This window comes from Schistocerca serialis, chromosome 4 (assembly GCF_023864345.2).
Source record: "Schistocerca serialis cubense isolate TAMUIC-IGC-003099 chromosome 4, iqSchSeri2.2, whole genome shotgun sequence".
In the NCBI taxonomy this organism is placed as follows: Eukaryota; Metazoa; Arthropoda; class Insecta; order Orthoptera; family Acrididae; genus Schistocerca; species Schistocerca serialis.
Genome location: NC_064641.1, coordinates 724,235,710 through 724,254,253, shown reverse-complemented (window position 1 = coordinate 724,254,253; position 18,544 = coordinate 724,235,710). Strand labels below are relative to the sequence as shown.

Below are 18,544 nucleotides of genomic sequence, written 5' to 3'. Positions count from 1 at the left end.
GCCCAGAACTGGTACTCCGACAAGCAGATCCGGATTGCATTTCGACCAGCACGCTCCAAACCTCAAGAACGGCCTGAAGAAGCAGAGAGCACTACTGGGTTGGTGTTTCTACCACATGTCGGTGGCGCGTGTTTTAAGATGGACAGAATTTTCTAGAAATACCGGATTAAATGTTATTTGCCGGCCAGAGTGGCCGTGCGATTCTGGGCGCTGCAGTCTGGAACCGAGCGACCGCTACGGTCGCAGGTTCGAATCCTGCCTCGAGCATGGATGTGTGTGATGTCCTTAGCTTAGTCAGGTTTAAGTAGTTATAAGTTCTAGGCGACTGTTGACCTCAGAAAAGTCGCACAGTGCTCAGAGCCATTTTTGAAATGTTGTTTTCCGGCCCCAGCACGAGTGCAATCAATGATGGGCTCTGTTAAAGACAACCTCGGCCTGAGGAGACCAGGAATATATAAAATCCCGTGCCGCTGTGGGAAGTCTTATATTGGCCTGACGTATCGTACGGTTAAAGACAGATGCGACTAACATAAACGTCACACGAGGTTGGGTCAGCCAGAGAAATCTCCGGTTGCTGAACACTGCCTTGAAGCGGGAGACGGCATGAACCATGAAGAAACCAAGATCACATACTGGGACTCCATCATCAAAGAGGCGGTAGAAATACGTATAAGCAGTGACCTAATAAACAGAGACACGGGGTTTCACCTGAGCAAAGCCTGGGAGCCAGCCTTGGCGGCACTAAGCAATCGTCAGCCGCAGAGTAGCAACTGCACCGGGTCAACGCAGATGGGAAACCTTAGCGCAGATGCTTAAATCGCGCGCCAACACCTCGCGCGCGCGATCGGGGTCCGTTGCTCCCGGCCGCATTTTCTCGCGCTTCGGCAGGCTTCCGCAGACCGCGACCCGGTTCTCCAGCAGAGGGCTCTGGTATTCGGCGTCGTCTAGAGAGCCTGTATACAGAGAGAGTGGCCATAGGTGAAGTTGCCCTTGATTGGTTGATCCGCTTTGGCGCCATTTTTCTGCCAAACGTCTCTCACGCGTCCTATGTTCGCCGTGCTTTTGAGTTGAATTGAAGTTCAGAAGACTTTTGGAAACGATTAAAGGTATTTGAATTATTGATAGACTTGTTATGCGTTGTGCAAGCATGTTCGATTTAGTTGTATATCGTATTTAGCACGTAATTAGCGTTTGCGATCTTAAATACGAGTTGAAATAATGAAGCGTTTTGTGATGAAGTCGGTAGGCCTACATGTTTGAAGTAAACACATTAGTAATTGTACAGTATTGTTTTTGACACCCGTAATTCGTTCTGCAGACGTTCGTAAACGATCCCAGGTTGTTCCAATAGAGGTGAAGGTGGATTTCGCATGTTAGGCGTTGTTTTGGTTTCAGTATTATTGCCTGACTGTTGACGCAGGCAAGTTGTAAGCACGTTTTCCACAGTGGTCGTGGTTGCTGAAACATTATTCGTAGTAAGTAATTGTAGGTACTCTTGAAGACAGTTTTTAATAGGCCTACTTACTGTGGGACAGAAGGGATACGGTAGTTTTCTTGTTATATTTGGTCGTTATTACAGTAGCCTAAATTTAACATTAACTGATTTTTGTAAGACGTGACAAGAAGTACTAATACGTCTCAGACTTTTTGCATGTGACAAGTAAACAACTGCTTAAGACTTTCATTCATCTGAGGTAATACAGTTACGTTAACTCTTTAGCGTTATTCACTTCCGATACAAAACAAATGCTATACACTATATTTTTTATATTTACGTTACTTTCATTGCAATATGTCTAGTAAAAGAACTTTAAAGGAGATAAATGCAAGTAACGAATAATTTTTACAGCCACTGTATCAAATTTTCCTGTGCTGTACGTACTAGGCTACTATGAGTATATTATAGCTGTAAAGAAAGGCATTTAACGAATGATTTCGCCATATTGCCTTGTGCTTTTGATTCGGTGAGTGTGTACTCCAGTACTCCACTACTGGCCATTCAAAAGTCCCGCCCGCAGTTTGGCAGAAAAATGGCCGCCGAATAGTCCGGTTGGCCACTCTCTCCCTGTACAGGCTCTCTAACGCCGTCCACGATTGGTCTTCGATGACGTTATGCCCCCGCTGGCGCCTGCGCTGTTCTAGAAAGCCAACATATAAATTGGCGAGCTTCTCAGCGGCGCGACAGTAACACCTGAAGATGGCGGGCAGCTGTCTCGCTGAAATATTGTGCGGGTTCTACAGTATTATCCGGCGTAGTTCCCGGGAACCTATCAATCATTCCTGGGAACCTATCAAGCATCTGCAATATCGTTTGTGCAGTGTGCACCTAGAGTCAGCCCAAACAAATACTGCTCCGCATCTCTTTCATGTGATGCACGGTGGCGATCGACAACGTCGATTTCTTTACCGTAACAAACAAAATGGTTTTTAAAGGAGAGTTTCCCATGCAGAATCGGTAGAGCAAGCTAACTGATTCGCTGCAGTGATAACACCGGTTCCCGCCAGATTACCGAAGTTAAGCACTGTCGGGCTTGGTTAGCACTTGAAAAATTGTTCAAATGTGTGTGAATTCCTAAGGGACCAAACTGCTGATGCCATCATTCCTTAGCTTACACACTACTTAAACTAACTTAAGCTACCTTATGCTAAGAACAACACACACATCCATCCCCGAGGGAGGACTCGAACCTCCGGCGGGAGGGGCCGCGGAATCCGTGACATGGCGCCTCAAACCGCGCGGCCACTCAGTGCAGCAAGCACTTGAATGGGTTCAGGTTCTGCCGAGCGCTGTTGGCGACCGGGGTGAATTCAACGCGTATGAATACCGTTGAACTACTCGATTGAGAAGTAGCGGCTGCGGTCACGAAAACTGACAACGGTCGGGAGAGCGGTGTATTGCTCATATGCTCCCCCGTATCATCCAGTGACGCCTATCGGCTGACGATGACACGGCTGTTTGTCGGTGCCGTTAGGCCTTTCGAGGCCTTTCCGAACGCACTCAGCCACTCATTCAGTACCGCAGTCTTAAGTAGTGCAATATTTGTTTTGTCAATAAGTAAGAGAGCTATTTTGTTTCAAGGCCTTATCGGTTGCGAATTAAGACCACAGTGAAAATCTTGTGAAGCTTTGAGTAGATGTGTTGCGCAGAGCCTCTAACACGCCCATCCATCGTGTTATATCGCGTTTCTCAGTTCAGAGTCCACAGTAAGCACATAAGGTGCCTTGAACAATAGTGTCTCCCGCCAAGTGTGAAGTGCGTGCTGTCATTTGATTACTTTTTGCTAAGGGTTTCGCTTAGTTTCCATGCACCTCACAGAACGTAACTGTCATGAGTGACAGCAAAGTGAGGCCATAGTACAGGAATTTTAAATAATAATGTACAGATAATAGCCATGCAGGTTGTCAGGGGAGGAAGCGAGTGTCAACCGAATACCTTCTTCTGCGAGGGGACTCGAGAAAACTGTCTACAAAGGGCAATTCAGAGCAAGAGAAGAGAAATGTCGTCCTCAGGCACTGTCATTCCTGACAATGTTCGCTCAGACACTGCACCTACAACAAAGACGCTCTTGCAGCGTTTTCGATGTGAACAGTTTGACTACTCACAGCGCAGACTGTACGTGTCTCCCTCTCTTTGCTCACATGAAACGCTGGCTGTGGGGACAGCATTTTGGCACAAATAACGAGCTGCTGACCAGTATAGAGAAGTGGCGGAAAAGTATAGGCCTCTGCCTTCTATGAAAATGGTATTGGAAAGTTCATACCACGCTACGTAAAATGTCTGAGTCGAAGCAGCGACTATCTAGAGAAGTAGCTGGAAGGTGTGGCTAAATGATGTAAATAAAACATTTTTTATTTTCACTGTGTTTTCCATTGCGCAACCGGGAGGACATGGAAATAAATGACCCTAATACATATCGATAAAATGAATATTGCCTCAGACTAATTTGGAACCGCTCTACCGAATGTGCAATTAGAATTCCGCTTTAAAAATCATTTTGTTTGTAATGGATACAAAAGTTACACTTACAGTCGACACTGGGCGTCGCGTGAAAGACGTGATGAACAGTATTTGCTTGAGGTCACCCCAGACACACATTCCAAAGAGGAAAGCAACAATATTTTCCGAAACACCAGCAAAAATGCGCCTGATGACTGTTAAGATGGACAAAAGCAATGAAAATTACTACCATTTCCGTCACATTGAAAGAACTTTCTGATTTCAAAGATGGGAGAGACAGTTTATCACAAGGCTCCATCGTTGGTCCTCCACCGTTTCTAATATGAATTATTTTTCAGTGACTGGAACCTCACCTGTTATGGATATTTGTCGAAAATCATACTGAACCAATGTCGGCTGCTACGAAAATTTCTGTTACTGCTACCAGATTCTATTGTTACCAGTGATCATCGTAAACAAGGATTTTTTTCAGTTACGAGTATCTGTGTGGATACATGCATGACGTTCTAGTCCACCACCCTACAAGACTAGTCATAAAGTTCTAATGATAATCCTGCGCCCCCCCCCCCCCCCCCCAAAAAAAAATCCTTAATTAATCTTTGGTTTGTGTCTAGGTACTATAATCTCTCAAATGTGTCTGAGCGACATGAATCACTTTACGCATGATTTGTATGCAGCCCACATAACGTAGTTTTCTTGCAGATATTACAATCTCTTTGTGGTACACTCTTTTGAATATTCAAAATGTTTACCGCAAGAGACCGTGAGAGAACGTTGTTATTTATGGCAATAAATCCAGATGTAAATTAATACCACGATATTGCAAACTTAGGAAACATATTATTAGAAATAAGACAGTCCCCAATGGCTGTAAACTCAGATTCATTACAGTGAATGTCATTTAAAAAGTATTGTCACACTAATTTCCGAGATAACTAAGAACTGTAACTCCCATCATATAAATCATTCAGTAATCAGTAGTCATCAAGAAAATCTTTTATGAATAACAGATTTTGAAAGAACTGTATCCAAAAATTCTACGACAATTCTAAGAAATCTTACTCTCTAACATCTACTAACTAACAGCTGAACGCGTGGCGAGTGGTTTGTTCAGACTGATGGATGAACTAATCATTAAAAAAAATTGCTTCAATAACATCGAAAAGCTCATTAGTAATTTCACTGTACTCTTGATGGTAAGTGCAGTTCGGAGGTCACCTACCACCCTTGTTACCTAGCACAAAGTGTCACTGAATATCTAATGTGCCTTTAGTGGAATTCAAGAGATGTTTGCAATCCTAGGGAAACCTGCGAAGGTACTCAACTCTATCGTCCCTTGAGGGCCAAACCCTGTGAAAGGGAATATAGAATTCGAATCCAAATCTAGTAGCAAAACTTCCAATTCGCGAGTCGAAATAAAACAAGAGGTAAGTGTCCTATGACCTTATATGACGATTGTTTCAGGAAATAAAGTTTCTAGTCTAAGAAAGTTTACTGGTAACAGGTACTCTGTTTCTGGTAACTGCCGCCTCTGTCATGGCCCGCTCTAAAACGATTTATTCGTAGTCGTCAGCGGGAAACATCTTGTTTACTGTGGATGCTGAACCATTGTGCAATCCGAAATTCTTCAGCTGCCATTACTAACGCTGAAAGAAGTCTATCAGTATCTGTTTTAGAGACGGATGCCTTAAGTGGGAATCGAACTATGCCTGGTACATAAGAAGGTACCAGGCGCTTATAATTACAGAGCAGTTTCTCGGATAGGTCCAGTGTGGGCTGTAACCATAGTATGGCAGTGGAATTTGGTAGATATACTAATGCGTTAATGTTCAACCAATGATGTCCCATACGTGCTCTATTGGAGACAGATATGGTGATTGAGCGGGCCGCGGGACATGTAGAAATTTCGTAGAGCATGTTAGGCTACAACATTGGTACGTGTGCGAGTCTTATCCTGTTGGAAAACACGCCCTGGAATGCTGTTCATGAATGGAAGCACAAGAGGTAGAATCACCAGACTGACGTACAGACTGGCAGCCAGGGTTTGTGGGGTAACCATTAAAGTGCTTCTATTATCATTCGAATTCGCACCCCATATCATAAATCCAGGCATCACATATAACGTATCTGTCATCAGTGACAGCAAAGTGAGGCCATAGTACAGGAATTTTAAAGAAGAATGTACAGATAATTGCCATGCAGGTTGTCAGGGGAGGAAGCGAGTGTCAACCGAATACCTTCTTCTGCGAGGGGACTCGAGAAAACTGTCTACGAAGGGCAATTCAGAGCAAGTGGAGAGGAATGTTGTCCTCAGGCACTGCCCTTCCTGACAATGTTCGCCCACACACTGCACCTGCAGCAAAGACGCTCTTGCAGCGTTTTCGATGCGAAGTGTTTGACTACCCACAATGCCGACTGTATGTGTCTCCCTCTCCTTGCTCACATGAAACGCTGGTTGTGAGAACACCTTTTTTGCACAAATAATGAGCTGTTGACCAGTATAGAGAAGTGGCAGTACGTCCAGCAAGCAAACAGCTGGGCTGCAGGTCATCAACTGGCTTCCTAATCAACACACGGCCATCACTGGCACCAGGGCAGAACCAGTTTTCACCAGATAACACAACAGGCCTCCAGCCTGCTCTCCAAGGATTTCTCGCTTGATACCACTGAGCCGGCCGCTGTGGACGAGTGGTTCTAGGCGCTTCAGTCTGGAACCGCGCGACCGCTAAGGTCGCAGGTTCGAATCCTGCCTCGGACATGGATGTGTGTGATGTCATTAGGTTAGTTAGGCTTAAGTAGTTCTAAGTTCTAGGGGACTGACGACCTCAGATGTTAAGCCACCTGAACCATCTGATATCACTGAAGTCGCAAATAGCGGTAGTTTGAGAAAGTCGAATGAACGCTATAGGACCTGTTTTTTAAGTAACTCATTTGTAACAGTTTGTAGTATCACTGTGGTGCCAACTGCTGCTCAGACTGCTACTGCAAGGAAACTACGATTCGCCGGAGTCATACGCCGAACAGTATGGTCGTCCCCCTCGGTAGTGCCTCGTGGCCGTCCTGAGCTCATTCCCGTGACCACCGCTGCCAGGAATCATGCACAGCGCCCAATTCCTGCCCCCTCTTTTTGCAGTATAGCAGGAGGAACGTCCAGCTTCTCGTAGTCGTATTACACGACATCGTTCAAACTCAGTGAGGTGTTGAAAATGGCATCCTTGACACCTTAAAAGCGTTCTCGACTGACATCAACTCACCTCGCTGAATCTCAAAGGTAGCTCACGCTCACGGCCGTTACAACGTGCACTTAAATGAACCTTTGATTTGCATCCTCAGGGTGACACTACTAATGCCACTCATGCGACTGAAGTGAAATCTGAACAGACATTATCTTTGAGATGTAGAAACACGCCTACCAACTATCGTTTATGCCGCGCAACTCCTTCTTGGTTTTGCAATTTTTTTCCTGTCATTGTATACACATCATTTTCGTTCTACCTCAACCATTTGAGTTATGCACTTGATTATAAGTTACCTGACGGCATTTGGTCAAGAAGACTAGAACCAATATTTAATCAATTTTTTGTCTTCACAATAAAGATATCTAGGAGTGATCGTCTAGTTGTTTTACGTCAAGAGGAAGGTAACATATCCACTTCTGTTCTCTTCATTTACGTGCGGACACAAAGTCAATACCGACGAAAGCACATACGAGACGTCGTTTGCTTTTAATACCAACGAGAAGGCACAGTATATAAAGGCAAAAAAGAGGCGAACGGTCTGTGGTGTACACACAAAGTCGTGCGTTTGAGGCCACTCATGCCGCAGTTACAGCTGTATAATTACGGATACTTCAAGCACTACTGTTTATCTTGTCAGTTTATGTTGTACCTCTAAACTAGTAACCAATTACAGGTATAACAGAATAACCATTACAGCATGTTAGCACTACTGTACTGTTGCACAGGAGCTCTGTTCCTGGGTGCACTAATAAATTTTCGAGGTTACTACTCGACACAGACGGTAAAATAACCGATTCCGACTTAGACCGTGCGTCACTATCGTAACTTATAAAACCCTGAGAGTGACAGGACTGCAAAAGCAGGGAAACAGTCAGAATTCACTGCTACACAGTACAACGGCACACAAAGCATCGTTCTGTGAATTCTACATTACGCAATAATAGCATGCAGAATCCGAGCTCCGCCGCCCCAGGGCATCATAGTACTGAAGATAAATGCAAAGGCATGGAAAAACGTACTTACCACAGTTCAGAAAGATCGCTGACACCTGTGGTTAAACACGGACAAATGGTCGCCTAGCCTGCTACAATGGCCCCTGTTTTGAACTTCTCGTCCTGAGTGGCTGGGACCCAGATGGAATGACAGCCTTGCTAGTTACAGCTTAATTCTGCTGGCGAATCGTGATGTGCTGCTCACTGCCTGTTTGATGACGTCAGCTACGAGAAAGCACCTAGCCGACTGTGGTTCAAAATGGTTCAAATGGCTCTGAGCACAATGGGACTTAACTTCGGAGGTCATCAGTCCCCTAGAACTTAGAACTACTTAAATCTAACTAACCTAAGGACATCACACACATCCATGACCGATGCAGGATTCGAACCTGCGACCGTAGCGGTCGCGCGGTTCCGGACTGTAGCGCCTAGAGCCGCTCGGTCACCCCGGCCGGCAGCCGACTGTGGGTGGAATTCATTTCTCCGTGCTGCCGCTACCGATGGTTCACAGCCATGACTGATAGGATGCGGACTTAGATTAGATTAGATTAGATTAATTATTCATTCCATAGACCCACAAAAGAGGGGATCCTCCTGGGTGTGGAACATGTCAGATAAACACATTACAAAAATGTAATTAGAAAAACTTGAGTTTCATTAATTTTAATGATCCTTAGTCAATAAACAGTAAAATTATGCACACGAATTAAAATTAAACTTCTAATATTTACAGGTTTAATACTTATATCTGCTTTCATTAAATCCATCACTCACACAGTAGCTAGTTACTTGGCTATTACAACGAAGTATTGTCAAAAATTAAAGTAAATTATTCATTTCAATGATCCCCAGTTAAGTACAGTCAAATTATGTACCAGATTCCACTATTTACAGACTTAAGACTTACATCTGCTTTCCATACATCTATCATTCCAACAGTAGGTAGTTACTTGGCTGTTACAACCAAATACTGTCAAAAATTAAAGTGTAATAAATTTGGATTTAAATGGTCTTCTGCACTTGTTGAGAAATTCATGGATAGAATAGAAGGAGTTGGCCACCAAAAATTCGTTTAAATAATGTTTAAATTGCGCCTTGTCTGAAACTAAACTCTTAATGGTTGCTGGTAACATATTGAAAACATGCGTTGCTGAATACTGGAGTCATTTATGGGCAAGAGTAAGTGATTTTAAATCTTTATGTATATTTTTCTTATTCCTAATATTGATACTATGTACTAAACAGTTAGTTGGAAAAAGATGCATAATATTTACTACAAACTTTACTAAGGAATAAATATACTGAGAAGCTGTGGTTAGTAAGCCCAATTCTTTAAATAGGTTTCGACATGATAATCTAGGATTTACACTACACATTACTCTTATTATACGCTGTTGTACTCTAAAAGTTTTTTCTCGATTTGTGAGTTACCCCGAAATATGATACCATATGACATAATGGAGTGAAAATAAGCAGAATACGCCAGTTTTTTATATTTATAATTTCTATGTCTGACATCATTCGCATTTTAAACACAGACTTGTTTAGGCACTTTAGCAGTTCGTTAGTATGTCGCTCCCAACTGAACTTATTATCTAGTTGTAATCCCAAGAATTTTGCACTCTCAACTTCTCCTATTTCCTTGTCATCATATTTTATACTCACACTAAAAGGAAATCTCTTGGAAATTCTGAACTGCATTTAGTGGGTCTGTTCAAAGTTTAATAATAGTGAATTGGGTATGAATCACTTATTAATATCAATAAAAATTTGAGTAGCTGCCATTTCTAAATTTATATTTGATTTACTATTTATTGCAATGTTTGTATCATCTGCAAATAAAACAAACTTAGCATCTTGTAATGTAACAGATTACAGGTCATTAATATACACAAGGAAAAGTAGTGGACCTAGTATGAAACCTTGGGGAACACCACATGTATTTTCTTCCCAGTCAGATGATGTCTGATTGCCTAATGCTGAAGTGTTACGTAATGACATCCTTTTTTTTCTATTAGTAACATATGACTGAAACCACTTTGCAGCACTACCAGTGATGCCATAATATTTTAATTTACTTAAAAGAATGCTGTGATTCACACAGTCAAAAGCCTTTGAAAGGTCACAGAATATGCCAGTTGCCTCTAATTTGTTGTCTAATGAATTAAGGACATTTTAACTATAAGTGTAAATAGCCTTCTCAATATCAGAACCCTTAAGAAACCCAAACTGTGACTTTGACAGTATGTTATTTTCACTAAGGTGCTTAAGTAGACACTTGAACATAACCCTTTCAAAGATTTTTGAAAAAGCTGGAAAAAGTGATATCGATCGGTAATTTGACGGCATTTATTTGTCCACTTTATTGTTAGAGGTATATCGTCCGCATATTTAAGCCAGTCTGGGAATGTTCCTGTGATAAGTGATTGATTACACAAATAACTTGGGATATGACCAAGCGCACAGGAACATTCTTTTATTAATTTTGATGATATGTTATCATAACCACTAGAATGCTTTGATTTCAAGGACTTTATGGTGGATTCTATTTCTTTGGGTGAAGTAAGTGTCAATTCCATTTTACTGAGATTGCTTGTCTGCACTGGTCTCAGATATTCGATTGCATTATTTACTGAACCTGACCACCGCATGGTCCGCAGCTCGTGGTCGTGCGGTAGCGTTCTCGCTTCCCACGCCCGGGTTCCCAGGTTCGATTCCCGGCGGGGTCAGGGCTTTTCTCTGCCTCCTTAAGACTGGGTGGGTTGTGTGGTGTCGTTAGGTTAGTTAGGTTTAAGTAGTTCTAAGTTCTAGGGGACTGATGACCATAGATGTTAAGTCCCATATTGCTCAGACCACCGCATGCTATCAGTAACAGAGACAAAATACTTGTTGAAATGATTTCTAACACAACATGCGTTTGTTACTAACTGGACCTTTCCTGGTGAAAGGCCAAATAGACCGAATACAGAATGCCATCTTCCACTTGTTTGGTGTGTGGCCGAGTGCCTCTAGTACACAGTGCACCTCCCTCCTGGCGTTACACTGTGTGTACTAGAGTTGCGCTCTACCAAAACAACAGATTGATAGTTTCCCTACCATTGGTAGGGAATGTGTGTAAGAAAGTATCAGCGAGACGACGACTTCTGTTTGTTTCGTTCTTCTGTTTGATTGGTCGTTTTGCACATAATTAGAACCACACATAATTCAGTCTAAGTCCATTGCGTACTTTATACACTTACAGAATATAAACTGCATTTTATATGTGATAAAATTAGTTGATCGCGTGCCTTCTGTGCTTTTATGTTACAAGTAAATTTTACGTGCACAAACATGAAAAATATATGTAATGCTTCTTACCTTGTACTCAACAGAACGTTCTTCATCATTGTCAAAGTCAAGAGATTCCTGTTGTTGTTAGTAAACGCGAATGTTGTTTATGAATGACAAATACGTTTTCTATAAGTTCGACCAAGTATTGACGCAATGTTCGATACCTTTTTCTTTTGCGGATTTTTTTATTTTACGTTTTTGTTGATAAAAATCACTTTTTCTAGCCCTATATGATTCATCTGTATTGTTTTCTTTATTTTTACTAGACATACCAACGTTTCACATAACAAATCAACAAATATCGAATAAAACCGGAAATGAACGTTGAGAGTTACAATTTTGTTATAAATATTGTTTTTTTTTTTTAATTGGAAACAGGAGGATAACTATATGGGCAAAACTGTTCTGTAGGTTAAGCGCCCATTTATATATCCTAATTCAGTTTCTGGACCATTCACCGTTTCGGGTTTTTAGAGGAGTCTTGTTACACACTTGTCACATACGTAAGGAAAGAGGTCGTTATCAGGTAACGCCTGATAGGTATGCAACACACCTAATTTACAGGTAGCACGGGTACGACTTTAACTGACCAAAGCCACTAGGAAAACTACCCTAATATTTGCTTACTTATGATAGCCTACGGTACTTTTACAAATCTTATCTGTACTAAAGGGGCCCTGGGCTTCACGACAGCCGCCATCGGGAACATGCTGCGGGTATAGGTCTAAGCCTACGACCCTCCGCGAGAGCTCTGAGGGCCATCGTGTTTACGGAGTCGCATCCTCGGCCCATCTCGCTGCTCATCGCTACCGTACCCTCCCCGTCTCGCTGTCTCACCTGCCACAAGCTCCGCAAGCCGGAAGCCTGAGCGAGCAACTCGATCTGTTTTCTGAGCTCTGGAGAAGACGATATTCATTGTAGCAATGACGTAACTAAAATGTTTTTACAGATACCGCTGTTTCACTGACAGGTTCGGGCGTAAGACTGGAACTCTCACAAACTCTCGGACCTCCGCCTTTGACACTTACGAGGTCCATTCAAGTTCTAAGGCCTCCGATTTTTTTTTCTCCAGACTGGAAAGAGATAGAAACATGCGCATTGTTTTAAAATGAGGCTGCGTTCATTGTCAATACGTTCCAGAGATGGCAGCACCGTACGGCAGATGGAATTTTACCGCCAGCGGCGAGAATGAGAACTGTTTTAAATACTTAAAATGGAGACGTTTTCCTTACTTGAACAGCGTGCAATGATTCGTTTTCTGAATTTGCGTGGTGTGAAACCAATTGAAATTCATCGACAGTTGAAGGAGACATGTGGTGATGGAGTTATGGATGTGTCGAAAGTGCGTTCGTGGGTGCGACAGTTTAATGAAGGCAGAACATCGTGTGACAACAAACCAAAACAACCTCGGGCTCGCACAATCCGGTCTGACGACATGATCGAGAAAGTGGAGAGAACTGTTTTGGGGGATCACCGAATGACTGTTGAACAGATCGCCTCCAGAGTTGGCATTTCTGTGGGTTCTGTGCACACAATCCTGCATGACGACCTGAAAATGCGAAAAATGTCATCCAGGTGGGTGCCACGAATGCTGACGGACGACCACATGGTTGCCCGTGTGGCATGTTGCCAAGCAATGTTGACGCGCAACGACAGCATGAATGGGACTTTCTTTTCGTCGGTTGTGACAATGGATGAGACTTGGATGCCATTTTTCAATCCAGAAACAAAGCGCCAGTTAGCTCAATGGAAGCACACAGATTCACCGCCACCAAAAAAATTTCGGGTAACCGCCAGTGCTGAAAAAATGATGGTGTCCATGTTCTGTGACAGCGAGGGCGCAATCCTTACCCATTGCGTTCCAAAGGGCACTACGGTAACAGGTGCATCCTACGAAAATGTTTTGGAGAGCAAATTCCTTCCTGCACTGCAAGAAAAACGTCCGGGAAGGGCTGCGCGTGTGGTGTTTCACCAAGACAACGCACCCGCACATCGAGCTAACGTTACGCAACAGTTTCTTCGTGATAACAACTTTGAAGTGATTCCTCATGCTCCCTACTCACCTGACCTGGGTCCTAGTGACTTTTGGCTTTTTCCAACAATGAAAGACACTCTCCGTGGCCGCACATTCACCAGCCATGCTGCTATTGCCTCAGCGATTTTCCAGTGGTCAAAACAGACTCCTAAAGAAGCCTTCGCCACTGGCGTCAGCGTTGTGAAAAATGTGTGTCTGCAGGGCGATTACGTCGAGAAGTAACGCCAGTTTCATCGATTTCGGGTGAGTAGTTAATTAGAAAAAAATCGGAGGCCTTAGAACTTGAATGCACCTCGTACAACGTCATCGTCTCACCTGTCCATGCTCGATGGCTACCGACCCTTGACCCAAAGGGTGGCCGACCGTCAAGGTATCCTGAAGTGTCCGAATGGTGTGATATTGTCACACCACTGCATAAATACATACGATAGTTGTGGAAACGTGGCCTAAATCACTATGTGAATCTAAATCCCAATCCTATAATATGCCACTTCGAAAGCACTAAAATGAGTACATTCTTTGATAGAAACGCTAGACTTTTGCGCAATCTTTACAGCTGCTAAGACTGAATCTGTTCTTTAGGCGGCAGTGGGTAAAGACGACCACCCACGGAGCACTGTGTCTGGCAACACATACAAGCTGGTCACACTGCAGGGTGCGGAAATTGGTAGAGGAAATGTTGTTATCTGGTGGACCCATCCAGTGTCCCCTGAGTGTCGCTGCGACTGCTTGCGATTTACAGCCTATGCTGTAGTTTTCTTTTTGGATAGTACAATACTATTCATAGTTCTTACGCGAGTTTTCATGGTAAACGACTCCGATATCCGAGTGAAATCGGTGAAGTGCGTCTTCGGTGGAAACGGAGACTAGCCGACTGACTTTGAATTCCATCAGTGGGGTCGCGAAGAACACTAACTGATTAAAACTGACGTAATTCCATTTCTACTGGATATTATCGGAACAGATGTGGTTGGGGATGCTGTAGTTTGTCATCGGTACATACTTAACAGCTGTTAACGCAAGTATCATAAAATGTCGACACAAAGACGGCGTAGTTTTCATATGACAGTAGTTCTGGCAGCATGTGGTGTTAGGATCCTCGAAGCATACATTCTGCCACTGCGGCTAAACTGTACCATAAATGCAATTGAATTGAACACTTATCGTAAGTGTCTTACGACAAATATTATTGTAACTGAATGTAGATGAGAAACATGTTGTTGAAGTTACTAAAAAGCTTGCCGTTCCAATATTCATTAGGTTTTTGTGGTGTCACCGCCAGACACCACACTTGCTAGGTGGTAGCTTTAAATCGGCCGCGGTCCATTAGTACATGTCGGACCCGCGTGTCGCCACTGTCAGTGATCGCAGACCGAGCGCCACCACACGGCAGGTCTCGAGAGACTTACTAGCACTCGCCCCAGTTGTACGGACGACTTAGCTAGCGATGCAACACTGACGAAGCCTCGTTTACTTGCAGAGATGATAGTTAGAATAGCCTTCAGCTAAGCCAATGGCTACGGCCTAGCAAGGCGCCATAGCAATTGATGGTTATCGTATGAAGCACGTCTCATCAAGAACGATGTATACAAATGATGGATTAAAGTTAAGTATTCCAGAAGCTACGTACTTTTCTTTATAGCATTCATTACGTATCCTGTTTCAGACCTCACGCCATCCTGCGTGAGCTTATAGCGTGCATTTCGGTCTCCTCAAACCACACTGTGTCGGCACTTCTGTCGACACATCAGTTTTCACCTCCGCATTTACCACAGAGAAATGCTACTCAGTGTGTTCATTGCTTCCATAGCTTTTGTCCGAGATGATGATTTCCTAAACGACGACAAAAACACGAGTTACTATCATTACTGATCTCTTTAAATCTGTTCAGAGCCTTCCTACTACGAGGTTGTGAAATCGCTTATTATGCAAAGCTTCTCTTAAGATTTTGTAACTTAATTTCGAACTTGCCGTCTGCAGATCGAATGAATAAAACGAGAAAAAAAAGAAAAATCCCGGCGCTTCTAGTTAGACCCAGACCAACATCTACTGCAACAGACTCGTCAGAAGTCCAGCACATTACCACTGCACCGATAGTACAAAAATTAACCAGTAGGCTGATTTACGCCATTCTGGATTATTTGCTCATAACTACCTTGTTGCGTAAGGTAGACATCTCGTAACATCAAAGAAGAGTACAGTCGCAGCTTAGACACGGAACACTCATGAAGAGCTCAAACAATGGTTTTTACTTACTCAGTGTCACATCTTAAATAAGTATCATTCAGAGTATTTTATCGTGATGAGAACAAGGTATCAACTTAATGTAGGCGGATACTTCAGCGCACACATGGATCTAAGTGGAATATTGTAGCGTTCTGACATTTCCTGCGATGTAGTCAATTCCCATCTGCACTATTTTCCACATCAAAACTGTTCGTGTGGCTCCGAGAGCTCCGTGTACTGGAAACTAAGCGCAGGCCAGTCCCAACTTAAATTGATGGATGGTCATGAAAAGGGAGGGTATGAAGTAGCTGCATGAGTTTTCCACAGGGTTTTATTCCCACATAAGTAACTAAGAGACTAAACCATGGTCAGGATCATTGTTCTCAAATACTATGGCACCCACACCACAAATTAAAAGAAGGGGGATCTTCAGACAGGCCTCCTACGCACCGATAGTTATAACAGTATTGTTTTGCCTTAAGCGCACTATGAATCCTCAGTTGCTAAGCTTAAAAGTCGCCGTTAGTGTGAAAGAATCAGAATAATCATATGGTACTAGACAAATCAAGTTGTAATTAATAGACTGGTATTTAACGAAGTGCTTAGTCGGATATGCTAATATTAATTTGTGTATCTGTCGACGACATATTGAATGAATTTCGAATTATTCTGACGGATGCCGTCAACGACGAAACTCTTAGGAATAAAATAAGTAGGAATTGCATGACAGCAAAGAGGAAACGGCTGCATCAAAGATGTGAAGGGATCAAAAAAGGAATGAGGACAGACCCAGGATGCTTAAAAGTCAAAACAAGATTCGGTGAAATTAAACCCATGAGGGGTAACATTAAGAGTGCAGCGGAAATTCCATTACTAAGCACAAAGGAGAGAGCAGGTAGCAGGAAAAAGTATGCTGAAGGAGGATTTGTCTGATGACGCGATAGAAATTGGAGTCAGTATGGAAGACTTAGGGGATCCAGTATTGGAGTCAGAATTTAAAAGAGGTCTGGAAGACTTGAGAGCAGATAGGCAGCCTTTCTGAAATCATTTGGGAAAGTTGTAAAGAAGCGACCATTTAGTTTGGTATGTGGTAACCATGAGACTGTCAACGAACCATCAAACTTTCAGAAAAATGTCATCGACATAGCGGATGCTTCCATTGTCAAGCACAACGTCGCAACTGCTTCTATGGTGCCTTTACATTTCCTAAACCTAACTAAAGATCTAACAGATCCCCAATTTTCTTTTTCATTCTTATGTCAGCAGCTTGGACGCATGAGCTGTTAAGCTGCTTATGTGACAGTTATCACACTTACCTGGGCCTTGTTACCTTAACGGAAATAAGAGAAGGTTCAAGAGTGGGATTAATATTCAGGGTGAAATGACATCAGTGATAACATTCACTGATGACACTGCTATCCTTAGTGAAAATGAAGAATAATCACAAGATCTCTTGAAAATAATGAACAATCTAATGAGTTCGGAATATGGATTGAGATTAAACTGGAAAAAGACAGAATTAACGAGAAGTACCTGCAATGAGCACAATATGAAACTTATCATCAAAATTAGTGACCACGAAGTAGACAACGTTAAGGAATTCTGTTACAGTGCAAGCAAAATAGCCGCTGACGGACGAAGCAAGGAGGACGTAAAAATCAGATCAACACAGGCAAAGTGGGCATTCCGGGCCAAGAGATGTTTACTGGCGTCAAACGTAGAGCTTAATAAATTTGAGGAAGAAAATTCTGAGAATGTTTGTCTGGTGAACAACATTGTATGGTAGTGAATTACGAACAGTGAGAAAACCTGAAGAGAAGAGAACTGAAGCGTTTGAGATATGGTGATACTGCAGGATGCAGAAAATTAGGTAGACTGATTAAATAAGGAATTGAGGCTCTCCATAGAATCGGCGAAGGATGGATCACATGGGAAACAGTGGCAAAAATGACATGACGAAATTTCATGTGTTAAGACTTGAAAGAATAAGTTCCGCTGTACTAGAGCGAGCTGTAGAGGTTAGGAACTGTAGAGGAGATAGAGGTTGGAAAACATTGAACCCATAATTAAGAACGTAGGATACAAATGCCGCTCTGTGATGGAGAGGTCGGCAAAGGAGAAGAATTCATAGAGTGCTGCATCAAACCATTCAAAAAACAGATGACTCAAGAAAAAAGGGGGTGGGGAAATTCGTTTTCGACTGAACTGTGCGGCGCCAGCCTATCATGACAATAACTTATCTGGATGTAATCGGAATTCTTCTACCAGCATCGCCTCACAATACGGCCATTGCACTGGAAGGTGTGGTCCCAGACTGGCCAACGGTAGAAGAGAATGGCTTGGACAAATTTCCTTAAAATTCTACCGTCCACTAGTGTGGGCTAGGACAAGGACTGTCTTTCTCACTCCACCCTACTCTGAGCGTGACCAAGCCAGTGTCTACAAAAGCGGACAGATCACGCTTTCGGAGCCAGCTTGTCGCAACACTGTACACTGAAAGCGACTTTCAGACTGATAACAGGCGTTTTCTCTAGCACACATGGAGCATGGGCGGGTCTTAAAAGAATGGCGCACGCCGTGATGGCAACTACTTTGGCTGTCTTGCCACAGTGGGTCACTGTTTCCCGAGCCTTTCAACTGCTACCCTCCGTCAAGGCGTAACTCGCCTTTCGTGAGCAAACAACTAAAGAGACAGTGGACCGCGTGAGACGCGCTGCCCTTGGATACGGTGGCGCCGTGCCCACACGCTGCGACCGACTTCCCT

The 18,544-nt window shown here is 43.1% G+C and overlaps 1 protein-coding gene across 1 annotated transcript in view; it reads right to left on the bottom strand.

Moving 5' to 3' along the window:
- The window catches only part of LOC126474728 (homeobox protein Nkx-3.2-like), a 64,663-nt gene that overhangs the window by 24,250 nt on the left and 21,869 nt on the right, over nt 1–18,544 (bottom strand). The window lies entirely within an intron of this gene.